The 22,326-nt window shown below is 45.6% G+C and overlaps 1 protein-coding gene across 4 annotated transcripts in view; it reads left to right on the top strand.

Moving 5' to 3' along the window:
- The window catches only part of GPRIN1 (G protein regulated inducer of neurite outgrowth 1), a 56,881-nt gene that overhangs the window by 16,269 nt on the left and 18,286 nt on the right, over positions 1-22,326 (top strand). Inside the window, exon 1 of one of the 4 annotated variants that reach the window (XM_080988411.1) lies at positions 14,389-14,614. The exons of 2 other annotated variants lie outside the window; for them this stretch is intronic. The gene's annotated coding sequence lies outside the window, so the exon portion shown is untranslated. Of the gene's footprint in view, positions 1-14,388; positions 14,615-14,798; positions 14,916-22,326 lie in introns of those variants that run through there. One more of the 4 variants, XM_080988414.1, reaches the window with a different exon arrangement.

Raw genomic sequence — 22,326 nt, 5'->3', positions numbered from 1 at the left:
ACAGAAAGTGCCGCCCCCACCTCTTCTTCTGTGCACTCACTACTCACCTGTCCGCTCACCTAAGAGTGCCCCTTCATACAGCAATAATGTCGTAACATTGGGGAAGCATCCAGCTTGCATATAAATCCACCACTAATGTCAACAACATGCTACAGAATGCACCCACAAAAAAACACCACTTTGGAGGGGCGCTTAGTAGAACACCAGCCCATACATATTTCTCTACGTTAGTCATTTGTGATAAAAGTACCATAAGACTTTATTCCAGTTTTTCACCAGTTTCTGTTGCCTGGTTGCTTGTGAGACAATGCTTATCACAGGCAACCAATGTGATAGCTATTTGCAAGCCTGGGCTAGGAAACAGGAAGATGAGAGGGGGTTGAAATAAGGTGAGAGATAACTGGGGTTGGAGTGGGAATTCTCAGGGCAAGGGCTAAGCTGGGAGCAGGTTTGGCATGGTGGATTAGAAAATCTATGATGTGCCAGAGGAGAGGAAAGTACTTTGACTAGTGGTGTCGACTGACACAGCTCAGTGGTTTGGAAGATAGATAGAAACTATTGTTTAGTGCAATAAACCACCCTCTTTGGTGAAATACCAATCCAAAGAATATAGCATGCCCACACCCAAAATCCAAACCTTTATGCACACAAATATATGATGAAATCAGCATGCTCATATACACAGAAATCGAGGGTGGTGGCTTCAATGTCATAGTGTGTTGGATAAAAAATGAAATAGAACACATCCAGTCCTGTGAAAGCTGTTGGGCTGCTTATTATGTTGAGAGATTGAGAGCCCAGCACATTAGTATTCACACACACATCGGTCCTGCAAACTAGGATTCTTTGTCTCCCCCAGCCCACCTTATCCTGTAGATACCCCACTATCCTGGTGCTTTAATCAACTTTATTTTTATTCCTTCCCTATTTTTAGGTCTCTCTCTCTCTCTCTCTCCCCCTCCCCCTCCCTTGTTCCTACCTCACTGTTTACTGGAAGGAGCATTTTCTTTCTCTGCATCCTCTGTGTTGCCTAGCAACCAGGTGCACCGCAGATGCCAATTGGCTGAGGCCATTCAGCCAGCACTAGAAGCATTGTGCCTCCCCCCCCCCTTCTTCATATAGACCCACCATACAATTCTAGATAGAAAGGGGAGTGTGGGTGGGGAAAGGGGATGATTGTGGAAGACAGGGTGACAGAACATCCAGTCAGGAGATGTTGGTACTTCTCTGGGCTCATGATTCACTCAAGCTAGGCATGTCCAGCTCTCGGTGAAGTGCATTGTGGCCTGCTGCAGCCATGCTTTACATCTCCTATTCCTTCTTTTGCGTCCTAGGGATAGCTTATTTTCTTCCTCCATGCTGAGAAAACATTACTTTCAACCTTTGCCCTAGTCTTCCCAACCTATTATTATTGCAGGATCCCAGACTCACTGGAAATGATGGTGATTGTTTTGCTTCCGTTTTTATCCCACCTTTCAACTCAGAGGGCCCTCGAGGCAACTTGCAAAATGATAAAATGCCAATAGAAGAGGGAGAGAGGGAGAGAGGGGGGAAAACAGCTGCAGAACAAGGAAACCAACAGCAGGCTATAATTCAGATGTCTGATCACTTGCTCCCTTCTCGTTAAAGTAGTAATAAAGGTTTGCCTTTATTTACTTTTAAGACAGAAGGGAACTAGTTGCACAGGCTTCAAAAGGAAAGGATGTACCACTGCAGAGAAGGCTCTGCAGCCTGCCTAAGGTAGACCATCTGGAGCAAGATCCTACCCTGATTATATAGGGAGTTGTTTGTAAACTTACATCATTTCTTACAAACCTAATACTGTACAGAAACCTAATGCTATAAATCTTTGGCATATTTTGTTTGTTTTGCTACCTTCTTCCTATACATTATATGGTTGCAAGCAACTCACTTCTCCCTGCTGGGGCCATAGTCCGCCAAAGGAAAAAGGAAGAGAAGTGCAGATATTTTAATATACTAAATATAGTCATATACATCAATGAAACGATTGACATTGTACACTACAAGAGAAACCAAAGAAAAGAGATGTGTTTAACTCAGTTTTAAGCCTGTAATATAATGGTCATTCCCTTTCTCCCCAAAGAACATAGGAATTGTAGTTCTGTTATCAGGGCTAAGCACCTCTAAGAGAAGTCTCTGCACTTCAGCAAGCTACAAATCCTATGGCTTTGAAGGGGAAGCCCTGGCAGTTAAAACTGTTTTAAGTCTTGTAGTGTGGATATACCATTAGGTGGCCTGGGGAATATTTCTTCCCGACTTGAATCATCTTATTTTTAATCAGCCACCTGTCTCACTTTTTGAACTGATTCAACACACCCATTGCTGAAATTAATGTTTGGGGTGGGGGTTGAAGTGTAGGTGGGTTCCCACGAGGCAAGACACAGTGATAACAGCAAGAACCTTTATTGAACTACATAACTGGGAGGCAGAGGCAAAGCAACTACTTATATACATTTCTGAAAGCCTGGGCCACTCCCACTCCCAACGTGATTGGCTGTCTACACTTGCAAACTGCAAATCACGGGCCAGTGGCAGAGGCCAAAATCCTGAAATGTTCTGTGATTGGACAACATGTATCAAATCAGAACAAAGGAGCTCAGAAATCTTAGTCCAGACTCAAGCTTGGGCAAACACAGACCACTGAATACATAACAGGGTTGGAGGGAGAAATACTTGTCTAGGGACAGAGCATGATGATACCATGGAATAGGAAGTTTGCTCTTCAAAACAAGCAAGCTCCTGAGAAATAGACAAGCTCTTCCTCCTGAGCAGGCGCATCACTTCCCCCTAGGAATCCTGTTTGCCTTCAATGAGTGAACCAGGCTCGTCACTTTCCCCTAGGAATCCTCCTGTTTGCCTTCAGTGAGTGAACCAAACTGAGCTCATTGTGATCTTTTTCCCCTGTCTACAAGAGTCACTTGAAAACACAGTGATGTGATAGTGTCCAGCAGAGCTATGAATTTATTCATGCTTCATATTTATTTCTAGCAGCACTCACAGTGAACCAGGCACGGTACTGTACCCACTCCAGCAAAGGCAGGAATGTCCTCCAATTGGCTTTGAAAGTAGAAGACCATAAACAAGGTGATTTTAAACATCATAGAGGCTCATAGATCCAACTGGCCCCAGAAGCTTGGTGCTGACTTACAATAACAACAAAGAGTCCCATGGCACATTTAAGGCTAACAAATTTATGGCATAAGGTTTCTTGGACTGGAGTCAATTTCATCAATGGTTCTCCCAGGTTTCATGGAAAGTTTTTTCCTTCCTGAGGCCACATGTCAGTGGAGGGCGGGGCCAGAACCAAAATTGGATGGAGCAACAGCTGTGACTCTGTATAGTAGGCTTATAGTAGATTGAACAGGACAAGACTTCTAAAATGTGGTCATGGTACACTTGAGTCTCATGAAGCCAGTGCTTGTGCTTCTGGGTCTTGTGCAAAGAAAGAATGTGTGTATCTCCCCTGTACATGTGTCAGGCATGCAAGGCAGCTCTCCAAGGGTGGAATATGCATGTCTCCTTAGAGGAGACTCTAAGATGTGCAACTCCTGAACTCTCTATGGTGAAAATCAGAAAGGGTAGAGCAATTGGAGGTGGGGAGCTCCACAGGGTACAGCAATAGATTGTGGAATAATGCTTGTGGGGAGTTATGGGATATTATTCTCCGGACATCATTCTAGTGGATGTTAGTAATGTGAGCAAGCTGATGTAGATTTTGTGTTTGCATTACAAACCCAACTGAAGGGGCAAGAGCCATTTTTAAGCTTTAGCCTTGGCTTAAAGATAAACCCCAGTGTTGTCATTCTTCACAATAACAGAGGGGCAGAAGAGTTCTTGGGCAAAGCAGTGCTGTGTGAAGAGAGGTGATGAATTGCCATGCCAGCGTTGTTTTAATTTGTCATAAGGACACAGTGCATGCATCCCTTTCGCTCCTCTTCCCCAGGGAAAGGGCATCCTGGTTAGGCCCCTTCCTACGCACCCTGGCCTCTTCTCTTCCACCCACCCAGCAGAAAGGAACAGTGATTTTGATGTGTGAATTAGCAACTGGAGAGTGATTCATGTGTGAGTCACAGCACAAAGCACAGGTGGCATCAGGCAAATTATAGGGCACCCACCCAACACTAGCCTCTTTCAAATGCCAGGATACAGCCACTAATTTGCTCCCTTTATGTACTGAGGGTCCTGTTCCCTTTCTTTGCATCCTTCCTTTGCTTTCCCTACCCAAAGAGAGTGACAGTAAGCAGAATAATATGGCCGGAAGATCTAACATTCATGCTATTAGACTAGTGCGCATTCCAGACTAGCCAAGGGTACTCTATTTAGGAACATAGGATGCTGCCTTAAACTGAGTCAGGCTATTGGTCCATCTAGCTCAAAGTCGTTTACACTTACTGGCAGTAGCTCTCCAAAGTTTCAAGCAGGAATCTCTCCTAACCCCTGCTGGAGAAGCTGGGAATTGAACTTGGGACCTTCTGCATTCTAGGGAGATGCTCTATCACTGAGCTACAGTCCTCCCCCTAAGGGCTTTTCTGCTATTGATCATACTGGGCAAATGATGTGATGGGTTTCTTGGATTCTACAGGGTTTGGATGGGTTTCTATTCACACTGATTAATTGGGGTCCATGGCATTTTTGCCTTGGGCTCCAGGAAAGCAACATCAGGTTTGGAAGTGAAACCAAAGAGGATCCAGCGATATAGAGATATTAGGAAGGAACTAGGACTCCGTTCAGCAAAGACCAAGAGCAGATCCACACCATAGAATAATAAATTCTATGCATTTAATGCACATTCAACAGATATTTAGAACACATGACTAGAGCAGTAGATATCAGCCAGCTTCAGGCTGTGGAGATCAGCCACCTTCAAGTCATAATCCCACTCAGCAAGTGAACTTGCCTTATGGGTGCTCCATAGCATCCCACAGCCAGGTGATCACCTCTGTCCACCTGCCAACTTCCTTCGTCCAAGTGAAAAAAGACTGGGCAATGCTGAATATCAGAGTTGCTGCCTATGTTGGGGAAGAGGAAAAAGCCCACCTTTATATCCAGTCATCTGTCATGTGCTTCTTGTGGGATAACCAGTCTCATACATGCTTAAGTCTAATTAATGCATGAAAGTGTTAAAACCACAGAGTAAGCTGTCCTGCCAAGCTTAGCTCACCTTGAGAGGGACTAGATAATCAAGCCTTTGTTCTACTACTATCTACCTGTGAAGCTCAACATGTGAGGAAGTTTGAGCTGGTTGCTGCAGCTCAGACCACATAGCTCTAACAAGACCCTCTTGGGTTCCTGTACCAATAGTTATTATTTATTAAATTTGTATACTTCCGTCCATCTGTAGATCTCAGGGCAGTTCACAACATAAAAATACAAGATAGAAATACAAAATACATAATAAAAACAAGAACAAAAAAACCACAACCACAAAGCAAGACCCCCCCCCCCTTCCCCACCATAATTTAGGAACTTTCACCACTGTAACTAAGCAATGTTTTACTGCCCACCAAACTTTTTCTGAATGTTGTGTGGAAAAACCCATGAATCTGACCTTTGGAGAGTTTGTAAGCAAACAATTTTTAACTTACCAAATGTGTGCTCTTTTTCTATGCTAGGGGAAGAGGGAAACTTTGGAAGGAACTCACAAGGGCATATTCTAAAGATCTAACAGCCTATATTTCCACACTTTACTTTGCTGCATATTCTCTGATTTTAAATCTCTGCTGTTGCCCCCGACAGGGTATTCTCATTTTATACCTGTTTTTTCCTTGCCATCAACACTTTTGTAACACCACAAGTATTCTGTAGCCAATGGTAACAGCTGCTATGAAACTGAGAAAAGTGACCTGCCTCGGGCAGAAGTATTAGAGGCTGTGGATAGATGAAACCAGGACCATAGCTGTGCCATACATTTAAAGCACTATGATGCCACTTTAAACAGCCATGGCTTCCCCCAAAGAATCCTGGGAACTGTAGTTAAGGGTACTGAGAGTTGGTAAAGGTAAAGGGACCCCTGACCATTAGGTCCAGTCGTGGCCAACTCGGGGGTTGCGGCGCTTATCTCGCTTTATTGGCCGAGGGAGCCGGCGTACAGCTTCCGGGTCATGTGGCCAGCACGACTAAGCCGCTTCTGGCGAACCAGAGCAGCGCACGGAAATGCCGTTTACCTTTCCACCAGAGCGGTACCTATTTATCTACTTGCACTTTGACATGCTTTCGAACTGCTAGGTTGGCAGGAGCAGGGACCGAGCAACGGGAGCTCACCCCGTCGTGGGGATTCGAACACTGACCTTCTGATCGGCAAGTCCTAGGCTCTGTGGTTTAAGCCACAGTGCTACCCGCGTCCCCTGAGAGTTGTTAGGAGACCCATATTCCCACTACAGAACTTCAGTTCCCAGAGGGGTTTAACAGGCAATTCCTCTTCCCAGGGAACTGGGAATTGTAGCTCTGTATGGAGAATAAGGATCTGAAGCAGTTTTAAACAGCGTTGAAAACTGTTAAGACGTATCATAATCATAGGAATAGGGTGGGATCTAAAGAACACACATCACAGATGTCAAAAAACCAGGGCAAAGATGGTTACTGTATTTTTATAAATAACAGCCCAGTGATGACAAGCATATCAGTAGTAGTTGCATGGAGGACTAGGAAGATCAAGGGGGAGAAGTTCTGGTATCGCCATTTACATTTCACCATTTACCAGCATAATATGGCTGCATTGACCCCGCTCTCCCAAAGTACAGTGCTCTGTACTTGATGCAAGTTACTCTGAAAAGCCTATAATTCATCTACCCTGTTTTGGCACCATCAACAGTCTGGGACATGCTGACTCAAACTCAGATGCTTGACCTGGGTTACTGCTACAGTATCTCAGAGAAATAGAGCACCCATCCCATGTCTGTATCACACATTATAATTTAAAAGCATAGTTTTATAAATAATGACACCAGCCCTGCAAACGGACACCCTGAAATGTAAGAATAGCCCTCCTTACTTACATGTACATGATGGACAATGACGTTTATTTGGGTAAGGGCCCTTTTGATAACTATTAACAAGAAATCAAGAAAGGTAAGCGGAAGCAAACCAATCTCTGTGTGTATACAAATAGCGTATTTACTCAAATGTAGTGCATACCTTTTTGGCCAAATTAAGTCGCGAAAATTAGGGTGCGCATTAGATTTGATGGTACATTTACATTCATCAGCAAATAGTTTTTTGGCATCAAGCTTTTGAAAATTGAGGTGAGGATTGGATTTGATGACACATTACATTGGCATAAATACAGTATTAACATACTAGATCGCATTCCTTGTCCTGCAGCAAAGTGTTATGTTTCAAGGCAGGGATAACACCACCAAAAATGTCGGGGCTTTTTATTCTTTGTTTTCTAGAAAGAATTGTAGAATAGGAAATAAGAGTACAGTAGTGGCTTGGGAACTGTGCTGGTAAAAGATTTTCAGTGATGGTATCATTAAGATCTGTACCTGTGTTAACTGTACTGCAAAGGTATTCTTGCATCTTAAATGAACAGGTTCAAAAAGGTTTCAGTCTTTTGTTTTGTTTCAGTCTTTTGTTCCCGTTGTCCATTTCAAGTACACTAGGATCTAAGCTCATTTCCTTTCTTTGAAGTATAATATCTCCATTGCATCAAAGGACCTTGTGATAAGAGGGTTTCCATATGCTGTAATAGCTATCCTTGACCAGTAAGTGGACTCTTAACATTCAGAATAACCCCTATTGACTTATTAATCGCTCGAGCCCATCTCCAACAGAGAAGCTGCATAATCATCAAGCTATATTGTCTCACTGCATGTTTAAATATGACTTTGAACTATGAGGAAATAGGGTGACCCAGACTGGCCCAAGGCATTTTGGGGCAGAAAATCCAAAAGACAAACCCTCCTTTCCTATAACTAACATGGAGCACAACCCATCTCATTGAAACAAAACGGAAACAACATAGAGTGTTATCCTCCTCCTCAAAGATCTCTCCTGCCCCCAACACCTCTGCTGCCCCCTAAGACTCAAAGCAGGAGTTGCCATTGTGTTGCTCACAGAGGCCTTCCCAGATGCCCATGGGGTCCCAACCATCCCCCATTCCCCCACTGAAGTTTGGCTTGAATGAAGCCTTCTGCAGCAAATGGAATGCTTTTTTCAAGCCTCATTGCTGGCAAGGGGCAGGAGGAATGAGCACATGAGGGGGGAGGCTGAGATGTGTGCATTGTTGCAATGCCTGCATGCTAGCCATCACAGTGTCTCTTGTCAGCAAATGTCCCCATGGGCTCAAGAAGATGGACAGCCCCTTGCTTAATGACTCCTGAAATCCATGGCAGCCACATCACCAGGCATCATGGTTTGATCACCTCTATGTGCAACTGAAATCTACATGTTTATATTAAATCCCTGTTTATATTTTAAAAGAACATGGATTAAAAATAACCCATCTAGCGTCTTTTGCTTGTCTGACAACTCACCTCACCATGGAAATCTGTGGTGTGATATTAGAAGCAGGCACAGATTTCCAGAATGAGACAAAATGGGCTGCTAGCTGGTATTTTCACTTTATTCAAGAATTTTGTTTTTGGCCTTTGAAAAATATTTATTACCTTCTTTAGACATTGTAGAGTATGTACAAGAATGTAGTAAGTCCTTTAGTTGTATACCTGTACATTCTGTTTCCTTCAGAGGTAGTCTTAATCATTATGACATTATTTTAATCATGATTCCTGTATTTTGTCCTGCAAATCCTAAAAGGAATTTGAAAAGACTCACCTCTGGTCTCCCAGGGGCTTGCCTACCTGTTAGTGGTGATCAGCTACAGACTATTACAGTTGAAATATTTCACTTTAATCTATTTTAAGGGAGCCTAGATTACATTCCCATAGTCTAATTTTGCTCCACAAGCCTCTAATCAGCCTATTTTCTTTAAATTGCTAAGTGAAACCCCCTTTTTTTAGAACCAATAGAAACTAGTGCTGTGTACACACTGCCTCTTAGTCTAGCTCCAAGATGCACCTCTATTGTTTGAGGCTGAGTACACATGATGTTAGCCACATCTGGGTCTTGTAGCTTCTCGTGAAATGCTCCTGTTTGATGTGCTTTCCCTCAAATGAGGTTCCATCTGATTAGAAAACAGAAGCAGTGGTTAAACTGAGGTGTGTATGGCTCAGGCAGCCATTACACATGTGCAACTTACAGCACATGCACAGTGAAATGGAGTCCAGCATGAGGAAACAAATCAGATAATGGACATCCCCACCCCCCCTCTGGTCTGTACAGAGGTGTAAGAGACAACTTGACCTGCAACAAAACGTTGCAATGTGGACTGCTCCTGCTGAAGCAACCTTCTGACACCAGCATCACTGCTGCTTATGTGGATGGGTCTAGGGTATGATGGCATACCCCATGGGTCTGTTGGGGCCATGCATGTACATCAGGTGGGACTGCCAATCTGGTGCTCCTGCCCAGTGCACGCGCATGGCCCCAACCTTAACCAATGACCCACCCTAGTCACAGTCAGGCAAACCGTGTTGCTGGTGTCAGGAGGGCGACTGCAATTCTACACTGCCGCACACACCACTACTCTCAGCCATGCTGTCTGCCATCACCTACCCACCCTGCCAGCCCTCGTGTGTGTGTGTGTGTGTGTGCACTCTTTCTCTCATACACACTTACCTTTCTGTTCCAGATAAACATGCTCAGTCCTGACTAGCTGGGATTTGGGAGGGGGCTGTTAATTTTTCTTTCCTCTTTCTCAACTTCTGTAAAACGTGGTGTTACCCTAATCATGCTGGTACCTCCTCATGTGTGTAAATGGTGCTGCTTTGGTTACATAACATTCCACACTCAGAATCAGTTAACTGCTAGCTTTAGAATTATTCACAATGGCTATATGGAGCCAGCAGTGTCAGAGGCAACATAACCCTGAATGCTAGTTGCTGATCTGCAACAAAGGGGGTGTGCTATTGCCCTCTTGCTCTGCTGGTTTGCCCCAGTGGGGAAGCAGGTTACTGGGCTAAATAGGTCTTTGGACTGATCTAGTGGAGATGTTCTTATGTTCGCATGTTTCCCCCAGCATCTGCCTCAGTCTGATTAAGGAAATCCACATGCTGTAATATTAAGACAGGAAGTCAACTTACACTAAGACATCATTGGTCCTTCTGACTCAGTATTGTCTACGCTGACTGGTAGTAGCTCTGTAAAATTTCACACTGAGGTCTTTCCCAGCCCTACCTTGAGGATACAGGGATTGAACCTGGGGCCTGCTATGCCACTGGGCCATGGCCTCCCAAAACTAAAAAGCAACCATCAAGAAGCATGATTGAGATTCCACCTCAATGGAAGGAGAAACAGACAGGGGAAAGGACAGCCTTAAAACTGTTCCACTATCAGTCCTGCTCCAAAGCAAAGCTGAGCAGCATGAGCATTGACACCCTGGGTCAGTGGAAATTGAATACCAAAATCCATATGTAGACCTTCAATTCCCATAGTATCCTGGTGCAAGGGGACAGGTGGTGGCCTCTTTTCAGTAGGAGGAAATGGCTATTTGCTTGGAATTGGCTTCAGTTCTTTGACAAGTGTGTTTACACTACATGCTTTAAATGGTTTTTAAAAACAGGTTTAACGTTCACAGCTGCACTGCCTTTCCATCTCATGCTTTCGCCTCAGGCAAGAAGTCATCTATGAATTATCTGTGATTGCGTAACGGTAGACTCCATGGAGCCCTGTGCCCAAGCCGCTTAGGGATGGGAGTTATCTTTTAGTACAGTTCCGTACACATCAATACAGTTTCTGCTTCTGGGTAGACCTTGGCTATTGCTTACAGAAGAGAAGGATTAGAACATTCTCCAATACAGCGAATGGAGAGTCAGGGTTCTAAAGAGAAACAGTGGGCAGGCAGACCCAAATGGGCAGTTTAGGAGAAAGTGGGCAGTTCAAAAAGAACATTTGGGCAGTTAAAAAAATTCAAGTCTTGCCAAAGTTGCATTATCTTTAGTGATTCAAAACAACTGATAACAATGTGAAAAGTAAACTGAGTAGCCCAAGCCCCTCTAGAGCCCCAGGCCATAATCAAGGATATCCATTTCTCTTTCTCCTGCCAAAGACACCCCCTGCAGACGCCACTGCTGTTCCCCACAGAGTATTCACCAGTATTTCTAATATGAAGGAAATGTAGCATTCTTCTGCATTAGTGTAGTCAGGTTGCCAGTCCTGAGGACGTTCTCCTGCTCTGTGTAAATTTGCTAAATGTCATGCTATTGAGCAAGAAAACACATAGGCACATGCAAGGCAAGTGCATGTGCACCAGTGTGTTGCAACAGAGCTTGCCGTGTGTATTATAGTCACATGCCGCTGGACAGTTCTAAACTTTCCTTTTTAAGAAGTCCCAATAGGGAGCTGTAGTCCAAAACACCTGGAAGGCACTGGATTGGGTAAGGTGACTCTACACAGTAGATGGTCCTGAATCTGCTGTTTTGTTATTTTGAAGTTGAAGTGACCCTGCTACCAACCAAAGCACTGTGCAATGCTGAGCTGCTGAAGTCTGAGCTAGAACGAGGAGGTGGAGAGAGTCCTTCAGGACCTGGGGGGGGAGGGTGTAGCAGGGTGGGAAGAGGAGAAGAACCTGCCGCTGATGAGTATAAGTGGTTTCCTCGTCACTGCCGAGAGTGAGTGCGTAGGATGCTGTTAGACAAAGCCTGAGCTGGGAAGCAGCGGCAACAGAGCTTCTGTGCTCTCTGTGTGGAGTGCTTTCCTTTCCAACTGCTCTGTCTCAGGTAGCATCAATATTCAGCCTTCCACACATTTCTCTCCCCCTCCCATCACCCCATCTACAAATCCTCCAGAAAGATGCCCTTTTCGTTTAGTGCAGAAAAGGGGGCATGAAGCAAATGGGAGGGGGCGAACATGCAGTGGGTGCTTCACTTTCCTCCCCCTCTCAGAGAATCTAGGCTCTTGTCTTTTTTTCTGGCTGCAGCACATGTTGGCTTCTCTGATGGAGTTGGCAGAGTGGGTGGCATCAATTGTAGATTCAGGGTGTGGGTGGATTTGCACTTTGTGGGTTTTCATTCTTTCCCCCTCCTTCCCCCAGACAATATTAGTAATCAAGGCAGGGCAGAGGATGGCAGTTTTGTTGCATATAGGGAGTGGAGAGAGGGAACAGGTCACTGTTGAAAGAGGAGAGTGATGATGATGAAGTTCATTTGTGCCTTTCTTGCAGATGTTGAAGGGTGCTTCTTGGCTTTTCATAATGCTCACTTTCCAGAAGAGGGGTGGGGAATTGAGAGGTCTTGTGGAGAGGATGCTGGAAGGAATGTGTGGTCCATAATCAACTTTACTGACTCCGATGCAAAATCAAACACCATTTCCCCTAGCCATCTATGGCTAACCCAAAACTTTCCAGATGGTTTTTGTGCAATAATTGCACTGTTGTTTGACCCAAATGTTTCTACTGCAAAATATAGCGTTGTCATATCACTCAAACTATGACTTTTGTCATTGCGGAAATGCAATCTTTTCCGCTTTCTCATCTAAATGGTGTATTTAGCACTGTATGGTACGTGGTCACATGGACAAGTGATAGACTTTATGCCCCCCATATATTATATGATTACTGTTTTTAATCATGTTTAAAAACTTGTCTGCTCTCCTAGTATAAAATTCCAGTGTGGAATTATTCCTCTTAACTCAGGGGGGACTCACCAGTGTGATGGCCTCCAGATTTTGCTGGAACCCAGCTTCCGTTACTTCTAATGAAAGACCATTTTGGCTAGAGCTGATGGGAGTTGGAGTCCAACAACATCTGGAGGGCACCATGTTGTGTGTCCCTGTTGTAATTCTTTAACAACAACGGTAAGAACACAAACAAGGTGTGTAACTTTGGCAAGGTTCTGATCCCTTTTAACAATGCCCCACAATTTCATTGACTTCTTCCGCTACTGATTTGGAAGGGTGGAAATTTTATTTTTTACACTTTGACTCGTATGGTCATGCTAACCTGACTCTGTGGGATAATCAAGATTTGAAAATAGAAAGGCAGTCTTTTGTGGCAGAATGGGGTTGATAGTGAGATTTATTTGTTAGATTAGTTAGCAAAAACAGGTAGAGATTTTTGTCGTTTTAAGTTTTATGGTTTAGATACCACTTACCCACTTGTACTGAATAGAAATATATTCTACTACAGCACCTTTTAGTGTCTGTTTATGGACCGTCAGCAGATTAAATGAATAATATATATATTTAAAAGTGTGATCTGAGTAGAATTGGGAAGCTGGCACAACTACTCTTAAGTGACTTTGTAGTAGCACACAAGTAACATTTAACTGCTTCCAGTGTCAGCTGCATATATATCTTATTGTTGTGAGGACCAGGCTTTCAGAAATGATTAAATTACAAACAGGAATAGAATTTCCTTGCTACCTGTAGCTGTTGGGTCATTTTTCACATAGTAACAGTCATTCCTGCATTGCAGGGGGTTGAACTAGATTACCCTCAGGGTCCCTTCCAACTTTACAATTCTATTATTCTAAGTGCTATGACACTATATAGAACATAGAAGTGTAAGCTTGGAAGGGTAACAGGCTTAACAGCCAAGGCAAAGAGATATGGATGGAACAGAAAAATGGGGGAATTGCCAAATACGAACCGATTTACAGAAAACCCCCGAAAGAAACTGTGTTGGTATTAAAACCAGAATAGTGAGCAAGCCTTGAGCTCAAGGAACATCAGGCTGGATGGTAAGCAAAATAGAGAGTAGAGAAGAGAAAACGCTGTCTTGATGTTGGCAGCCACGTTTTTGGCAATCCTGTGCACATCTACTTGGAAGTAAGTGCTACTGCGCCCTGTCACTTGCACCATCTACTGTGTTGCAAACCAGGGACGAGAAACCTGTTGCTCTCCAGATGTAGTTGAACTCCAACTGCCATCAGCCCCACCCATGGCCAGTGATTAGGGGCGACAAGAGTTGGAGTCCCCCAGTATCTGGAGGGCCACAAGGACCCAATCTCTGCTAGAAACACTTTCCTGGGGAGCAAGCTTCGCTGGAAACTGGCACATTTTCCATCGGAGCTCAGCCGTAGCTTTCTCGAAGGTGACCGGCCAGTAGACCCTTGTTATTGCAACAAACTAACGAGACTGCCCCTCTCTGTGTAGAAGAAGAGTCATTTTGTGTATTTTCGCGGCGGGACCAAGAGCAAAGGCAATCTGTGGCCAGTCTACCCGCCCTGCTATTGCATTGCCACGAGAATCGCAGCTCAGGCGAGAGATCCACTCTCTCCCACCCCACCCCCCGCTCCTGTGCAGGTTCCTGAAGAGCTGCATCCCTGACAGAGCCCAGACTCTCCTCCCCCGTTGCTGGGAGCGCTGCCTCTCTCTCTCTCTCTCTCTCTCTCTCTCTCTCTCTCCATCTCCAAGTGCCTAGGCAGGCAGGCAGGCAGCCTTCCTCCCGCTCCCTCCCTCCCCGACATCAGATGCCTGGCTGGCTCCCACACGCATGCTCCGAGCGGCACTTTCTCGTCGCCAGCAGCGCCCGGAGCAGCCGCGCAGGGCGAGCCGCGGCGCCTTTCCCGCACCCCGGGGCAGCGCATGACTCCAGCAGGTAACGGCACGCACCCCTCGCGGCTTGGGGAGTCTCTGGAGCGCGAGGCCGGAGCCCAGGCCCAAGCCAGACTCCAGGAGGAGGGGGAGATCCCCTCCGCTAGGGTCCCAGATGGGGGCGCCTTTCACCCTCGGGAGCGTCTAGAGCGCTCTGCCCGCCGGGGAGGAAGCGGCGCTGGCGGAGCACGTGCCCTGGCGAGCCGGAGCTGGCTTTGTTCGGAGGTTGCTCCGGCGCCACCTCAACCTAACCGGGGGCAGGGGGCGGTGGGCAGAGTCGCTGCTCCAGCCGCTCACTCCTACAGGTGATCAGAGGGTGATCATGGGATGAAGATCCCGGGTGAAGTCGCCTTGCATTTGCGCGCGGTGCGGGAGTCGTGCGCGCTGGGTTCCCTCGTGCGCTGCAAGCGGGAGAGGAGGAGGTGCTCTGCGCGCTCGCCGTCCCCGGGAAAGCTGCTCGAAGGCATCCTCCGAGCAGCCTGCCTTCTCCATGTGTGTGCCGTTATGAAAGATGAAATTTGACCCCAGTGTTTTGCGGGTCTTTCCCCCCACACCCCGCTCTCCTCATTGTGTGCGACCACGCGTACTAGGTAAAGCGTGTTGTCTCGGGTAGGTGCGCGCGCATTTGGCCATGGGGTGTGTGTGTTTTCCGCGCACGCCGCCGCGGTTAAGCAGGCGTGTGGGCAGGGAGCCGCGTTAGTGTTCTTTGCCTGTTTGTGTGCATGCATGCGCTCGCTCTGTTTATGTGTGTGCTTGTGTATGTGCGCGCGGATGGAGCGTGTGCCCGTGCCCGCCCCCTGCTGGTGGGTTGTGAAGATGTGCATTTTCCCGTGCGATCAGGGCCAGCGTAGTTTTGCCCACCTCCATGGCGCGGGATCCATTCATCAGTTTGCAGCCACAGCGCCAGTTCGGTTTCCGAGGCGACTGGTCTCTGCTGACAACCGCCTCCCACCCCCCGCCCGCTCGCCTTCCCCTTCCCCAGTGAATCATGGTTGCTTTCCTACCGCACACAAGCCATTATGGCAAGATCTTCTCTCTCCAGCCAGCTAGAAAGTCCCTGTCTGCCCTCCTGGGGCTGCAGATTATTAGGGATTCTCTCGCTTCTCAACTCTGGATCCAGCATTCTCTAGGCAGGGATTTCGTTGACTCTCAGCTCTTTCGCTTCACTGAACTCTTCCTTCCATTTGCCTGACTTTGCTTTTACTGGCTGTGCATTTAAGTTGGGAGGCCACGGACCTTTGGGTTTCTAGTGGGAGGGATGAGTTGCATATTAAATGTGGATGCAAGGAATCCACTCCCAGTTTAGGCTCATAGTAAACCCTTCACATTTTAAAGGGCTCTTAGAGTGTTTGAAGTGGTGTAGAGATATTAACTAAGTAATCTTTAGAACAACAGGGTGTGTGTGTTTGTTTAATACGTTTATATCCCACCTTTTTCTCCAAGGAGCACACATGATTCACCCCTCCTCATTTAACCCCCACAACAACCCTGTGAGGTAGGTTAGGCTGAGAGGCAGTTACTGACCCAAGTGAGCTTCATGGCAGAGTGGGGATTTGAACCGTGATCTCCCAGGTTCTCGTCCAACACACTGACCACTACATCGCATTGCCTTTCCCTTCATAGACGAGGAGGTGGGGGTAACAATGGGCCATAGCTCACTGGCAGAGCACATGTTTTGCCTGCAAAGGGTCCCACATTCAATCCCACGATCTCTAGGTATGGCTAGAGAACTCCTTTCTGAAACTCCAGAGTGCTGCTGCCAGTAGGTATGTAGACCAGGCATGGGGAATTGCAAGCCCTGGGTCTGAATGCGACCCTCCAGGCCTTTCTCTGGCCCTCAAGACTCTCATTAGATCATCCTTCATTGGCCATGTTCCATGCCCTCCTTGAGTACTCTTGGCTGACTGGAATGTGTCTTTGAACTGTGAAAATGCTTCTTCCTTGCCTGGATGGACGTGTGTGTGTGTGTATAGTACCATCTGGCTTTTGTGTGACTGAAATATAGCATTTTATACAAAAGTAAGAGTCACATCCATAGACCTGCTCACTTTTGCCTGTGGTCCCGCCCACCACTGGCATGTGACCCTCAGATTGTTGGCCCCAAGGAAGTGTGCTCCTCAGGGTCTAAAAGGGTCCCTATGCTAGTATAGGCAATACTGAACTAAGTGGACCAAAGGGGTAACAAAGTATAGGATGGCTTCTTCATGGCTTGCCAAAGACTGCCTAGTAAGTTCATGGAAGGAACAAGATTTGAACCAGGGGCTTAAATGTGCCTGCTTCTGGCTGATGTGATTTTCCTCAGACAGATGCTGCTCCATAACAGAGGTGTGAAGAAACTTTGGCCCCTTCATATACCTCAACGTCTGGAGGCCAAAGGTTCCCCACACCTATCATAAAGATTGCTAGCTTGACCACAGTACAGGCAGCTCCCAGGGGCAGCAGCACTTTGGAAGCAGCATTCAAGTTTTGCTGCTGATGTCAGTCCTGGCCTGGGTCCTCAGGCACATTGACATGCCATGGATTTCCAGGGCCAGCTTTCAGGTTGGTCTTGCACTGCCCAGCTTAGTGCAGTAAGAAAGGCCTTTCTGCCAGCCCTGTTGAATGAGCTGCTTTTTCCTACCCACAGACGAGAGGGAACTAACCTGGATATTTTGTGGAGCCCTTGCATTGCTGCCTCTAGCTTGGTGGAGAAAGAAATGAAATGAGCCTTAATCATAGGAAATAAAGCCAAGGCAGAAAAAAAGAGCTAGTTAAAAATGAGTTTTTGAATTCACTTCTGCTCCTGGTGCGATCCCAGCCTTACCATGGCGATGCTATGCAGCTCAGATCGCTGTAGGGAAGATATTGCAGATGTGCCATTTAACAGCTGGGATATGGATTGGGGAGTGACTGCAGCTAATGCCTGGAAACAGTTTTACAGACTCTGAACTCTGGAACTAAATAGGTGCTTAGGCAGCTAAGCTCAGCTGCCTTGCTAACTTTTGTACATTCAAAAGCAGCATCTGTTTAGAGGGGAACTTGGCCATAGCAGGGCTTGATTTCTCATATAAGAGACGGTGCAGCTCAAACCGGCCATAATGCCAGATCTTATACTAGGAGTCCATATGTGTTGGTTCTAGCTACTCACATGTATGTAAGGAAAATGTGCATGTGCTCAGAGACCCTTACTTTTTTATTATTTATTTACACAAGCAGGATTTGCAACGAAAGGTTGCAGCATGGACTATGCCTGTTCAGGGCAATCAACCTACAGGATCTATGCCCTGCACGTAGCTTCTGTGTTCATAGATAACACATTTTCCTTATTGAAACTGATATCTGGGTGGATGATATCTGCTCACACAGGTTCTGTGCAGGAAGTGTGTATTTACCTTGTGCATTGGTTAAATGACAGGAATGTTACTGCTTCCTCTTGCATACCTCCGAATGGGAATTCTTTGCAGCTTTCTGTTTGACTGATGCTGAGAGTAGTGGGCGAATATATCTGAGGATGGGGAAATGCTGCAAACTCTTTGGATTGGCTTATTATTTTTATTTATTGGACTGAGTTATAGTACTCAATGAGCAATCTAATTGTAGTTCAGCTTTGAAAATAGATTCACAAAAGCTACAAACCCACTTGCCCATGCATAGCCAGGCTAGTTAGTTGCCACCTAAAAGGAAAGAGAAACAGAAATCGCTTTTGTAAAACTTTCTGGTCATCTGGGAGCAATTCTGCATTCATCATAGGTGACCAAGTTGTTCACAAGCCTGCTGTAGATCACTACTGTACAATGCATCTCTGAAAAAAGAAAGACATGTTCAAAACTTAAGTACTGTATCTAAAAGGTTATGGGGCCTAGAAGGCATTTTTGAGCATGTTTGTGAATTTTCTTGAAGGATTTTAAAAGTGACATTTTTTACTATATTTTCTGGAAGCCATGTGATGATTCCCTTGTCTCCATTGTTAAGCGAAAGACTTTTATCACTGATGTCATTGCTCAAATGTTTTGCAAGATGGAAGAAACTAATTTTCAGCCAACCATATCAAAGCCTTTTCTCTATAAGCTGCCTCAGACATTTTATCCTGACAAAGCCAACTATACAAAGACAATGTGAGGCTTCAGCAATTGCTTTCCACAGGACCTGACCAGAATGGCATTCTGCTTAAGGAAGCAGGGACCACAATTGCAGCTCAGGAATGCACAGAGTAAAAATAAGTACTGGCACACAGCTGGGTAGCATTTAGGGCCTATTAAAAATGCAGCTTCCTTGTAAATGCTGCATTGAATGCTTTTCTGTTTGTGCTAAAATGTAAGCAGTAGCTTTGCTTGCCCAGTTGTAGCTTTGCTTGCCCAACACTCTTGAGTGTGAAATGGTACTCTTGCTCCCAGGTTTGTCTGAGCACGAATGTGAGCAACTTGTTTTTGCCCAAATACATCAGTAGGAACCTGGCAGTGGAACTCGGGGCAAGTGATGATTCTTTGGCTCCAAAGATTAACTGGAATAAACATTGATTGAGACCCAGGCAGTCCTGTAGCTCTCCAGACGATGTGGGACTCCAGATCCCATCTGGCCCAGCCAGCATGGCCTATGATCAGGGATGATGGAAGTTGTCGTTCAGGAACAACTAGAGGACTGTAGGTTCCCCATTCCTGATGTGGCAATTGCATGAAATGTGTATGTGTAGCAAACATGCCAAGTTAAGCAGGCAAAGCAGGTACGTCTTGTCTCCTATTTGGTATGGCCTTTCCTTGCATCCCCCTCCATCAGCAACAGACTTGAAAACCCTGCACAGTTACAACAATAACTGTCTCTCTCCACACACTCTCCTATCTGAGAGAGGCAGCAGGCAGGTATGGTGTAGGTATAAGTCCTAGAGGATAGGGCAGGAGCAAAACCTTTCCCCCCACCATGGTGCACTTAATTATACCATAGTTCTAGAAAGGGGAGAATCTTCTGGAATGCCTCTCCTGATGTGAACCTACACAAATCCTCTTCTTCTGAGGCCTTTCTTCAGGCTCGGAGGCTGGTGACAAAGAAGAGGGCCTTTTCTGTTGTGGCTCCCCATCACTTCCTAGTGAGGTTCACCTTGCACCTTCGTTGACATCTTTCCAGCATCAGGTAAAGACTTACATTTCCCACCCCCCAGGCATTTGGTAGACCGAGATGATCTTGTTTTGTTTCTAGTGTACTGCCAAGTTTCTTGTAGCTATTATGGGGGTTGTTCATTCTGTTTATATAGTATTATGTTTTTAATGTGTAAGTTGCTTGGAGACCTTTGGTTAACAGGTCACTAGCAATGATGATGATGATGATGATGATGATAATGATAATAATAATAATAATAATAATAATAATAATAATAAATTCATTGCCAGCCCGTATCCTAGAAATGCTTATGATATAAGGAACAGGGAAACATGTGGTTGAGAACTAGAGGTCTGGGGCATGGAAAAGAAGGGTGCTTTTAGGTAGTTGAATTCATGTTCAAAGCAAAGGGGAGCCAGCAACTGTGCAGCACTGTCAGAAGCAAGGTTGATGTGTTACAGTGAGATTATGCAAAGTGGTGTGTGTGTGTCTTTCACACCATGAAAGTGTGGGCACATTTAGAAGCACTGCTGATCCCTTCTGTTCAGAGATAGCAGAGTGCCTCCTCACTTTTGTCTTTCGTCAGCACAGGCAGAGAAACCTTAAGAAACTCCTATGTGGTACCCTGGCCTTCTAATGCTGTTTGGTCTCTGGGATGTATAAGTTGTTGTTGTTGGCATCTATCTGTCTCAAGAGACAATGGAGTGCACTTCATTAACAGTACCGGGGCAACCTCTCCAGGGTACAAGCCTGGTCAGTGTGTATGGAGGGCCTGGGCTGCCCAGATGACAAGACCCCCTTCTTGGCCTCACTGATGTGGTCCACAGGAAAGCAGAGCAATACATTTGGCTCCAGCTTGGCTGCAGGAGTTGCCAGAAGGAGATGTACAAGGCACCACCCAACCATCTTAGGGACTCCACTCCGCATTTGTGTAGGGTTTGCTCCTTAGCCTTTTCTTCTCCCAAAGATAGCCCTCAAGGCAATGGAGGTTTAGTGTCGAGAGTTTTCCTTCTCCTAGATCAATGAGTCCCATCTACCCCTCACTTCCCTTTACAGCTCATGCAGAACTACCTTCTTGACCACTGAACCCACTATTAGTATCTTCTGCCCAATCTGCCAGAGCCTGTCTTTGCAGGCAGGGGAAGTCTCTAACCAAACTGGGAGATTGAGACCCGTCAACTACCCTCACCTGGTTTAGCCAGCCAGTCAAAGCCATTCCCAGGGTGTGGCCGCTGTCACATTCTGACAGCTTCTAGGAGCCACAGGTGAGAGCTGAGTGCAGGGTAGGGACCAAAGGTGGACAAATTACCCCAGAAGGAGCACAACTTGTCCCCTACCAGAGATGCTGCCCCTCCTCTAACACCCCATACTAATAATCTGCAGTCATCAGCCTCTCTTGCAGTAAAGGCTGAGAATCACTGATTAGGCATTCTGGAAGAGCTGAGGGATCTTTGTCATTGTTTTGTAAACACTTCCAAGTGATTAATGTGTTATACCCAAAGACACACATACATCCAGGTGTGCAAAAATAATGTACAGCGTGCACAATTGCTTATCCTTTTTGACATTTATACACAGTCTTTTTAAAGAAAATAACTATGGCTGTTATCGTCACCTATATGGGCATCAAACATTTTTCTCCATCACCACCTGGTTGGCATAGCTCATGGATCTAGACCCTGGAAGATAGCATTTTAGAGATAATGGATATGCCTGAAGACCTCCCCCTCACACATTCACACACACCGTATGATCTGAAGTCTTCCAATGGCATTTCCATGGATTCCTCAAGTAAATATCTTTGAGTCACATTTTGGCTACATTGAAATAGTGTATAAAGTGCCCAGAGACAGCAAGAGAAAAGGGCTATACCCAAAACTGGACACAAAGGGTGTTAATGGTTTTGGATGTTGCTGTTGTTTTAGAGTAAGTAGAAGGTTGAGGGCAATCCTTATTTTATTTTATTTATTTTATTTTATTTTATTTGTATCCTGCCCTTCATCCAAAGATCACTGAGTGGTTCACAACATAAAAATACAAATATTAGGACTCAGGTGTGTGGAGATGTGTTAAGTGCTTTAATGCTTTCCCCTGCTGATGACGTCTTGATCCAGATAAACACTGCTGCACTTGCTGTTTACTTAAAATACATATGTGATTGCTTGCACATTTTGTTTGGCTCTAAAGCAGGGGTGGGAAATCCATGGCTATTCGGAGATTTTGTTGGACTACAAATCCCATCATCCTTGATAATTGGCCCTGTTGGCTGGGGCTGATGGGAGTTGGAGTCCAACAACATCCAGAGGTGGTACAGCTTTACCATCCCACTCTAAGGGAATGTACCTGTGTCTTGCCAAGAAGTGCTAGGTAGAATTTTGATGGAACGATTGGCAGCTAGAGTTAGAAGAGCAACACATTTAACAAGTTGTCTGGTAGACATAGGCCACCAGGAATTCTCTGCAGCAGGCTATTAGTCTCTTTGGGGGTTGGTAGAAAAAAATCTGTGAGCAAGTGTCCTTTATAGGCTAATTTACAAGGCTATGTTAAAGGCTGAGAGGCCAAAACAAAAGGGCTTGGATAACACTTTCAGTGAGCCTTTGGCAGGCCAGCTCAAAACATTTAGCTGCTTGAGGCAAAGGAGAAAAC

This window comes from Podarcis pityusensis, assembly GCF_964106645.2.
Source record: "Podarcis pityusensis genome assembly, chromosome: 2".
In the NCBI taxonomy this organism is placed as follows: Eukaryota; Metazoa; Chordata; class Lepidosauria; order Squamata; family Lacertidae; genus Podarcis; species Podarcis pityusensis.
The sequence above is the reverse complement of the archived record's forward strand: the minus strand, read 5'-3'. Positions and strand labels throughout refer to the sequence as shown.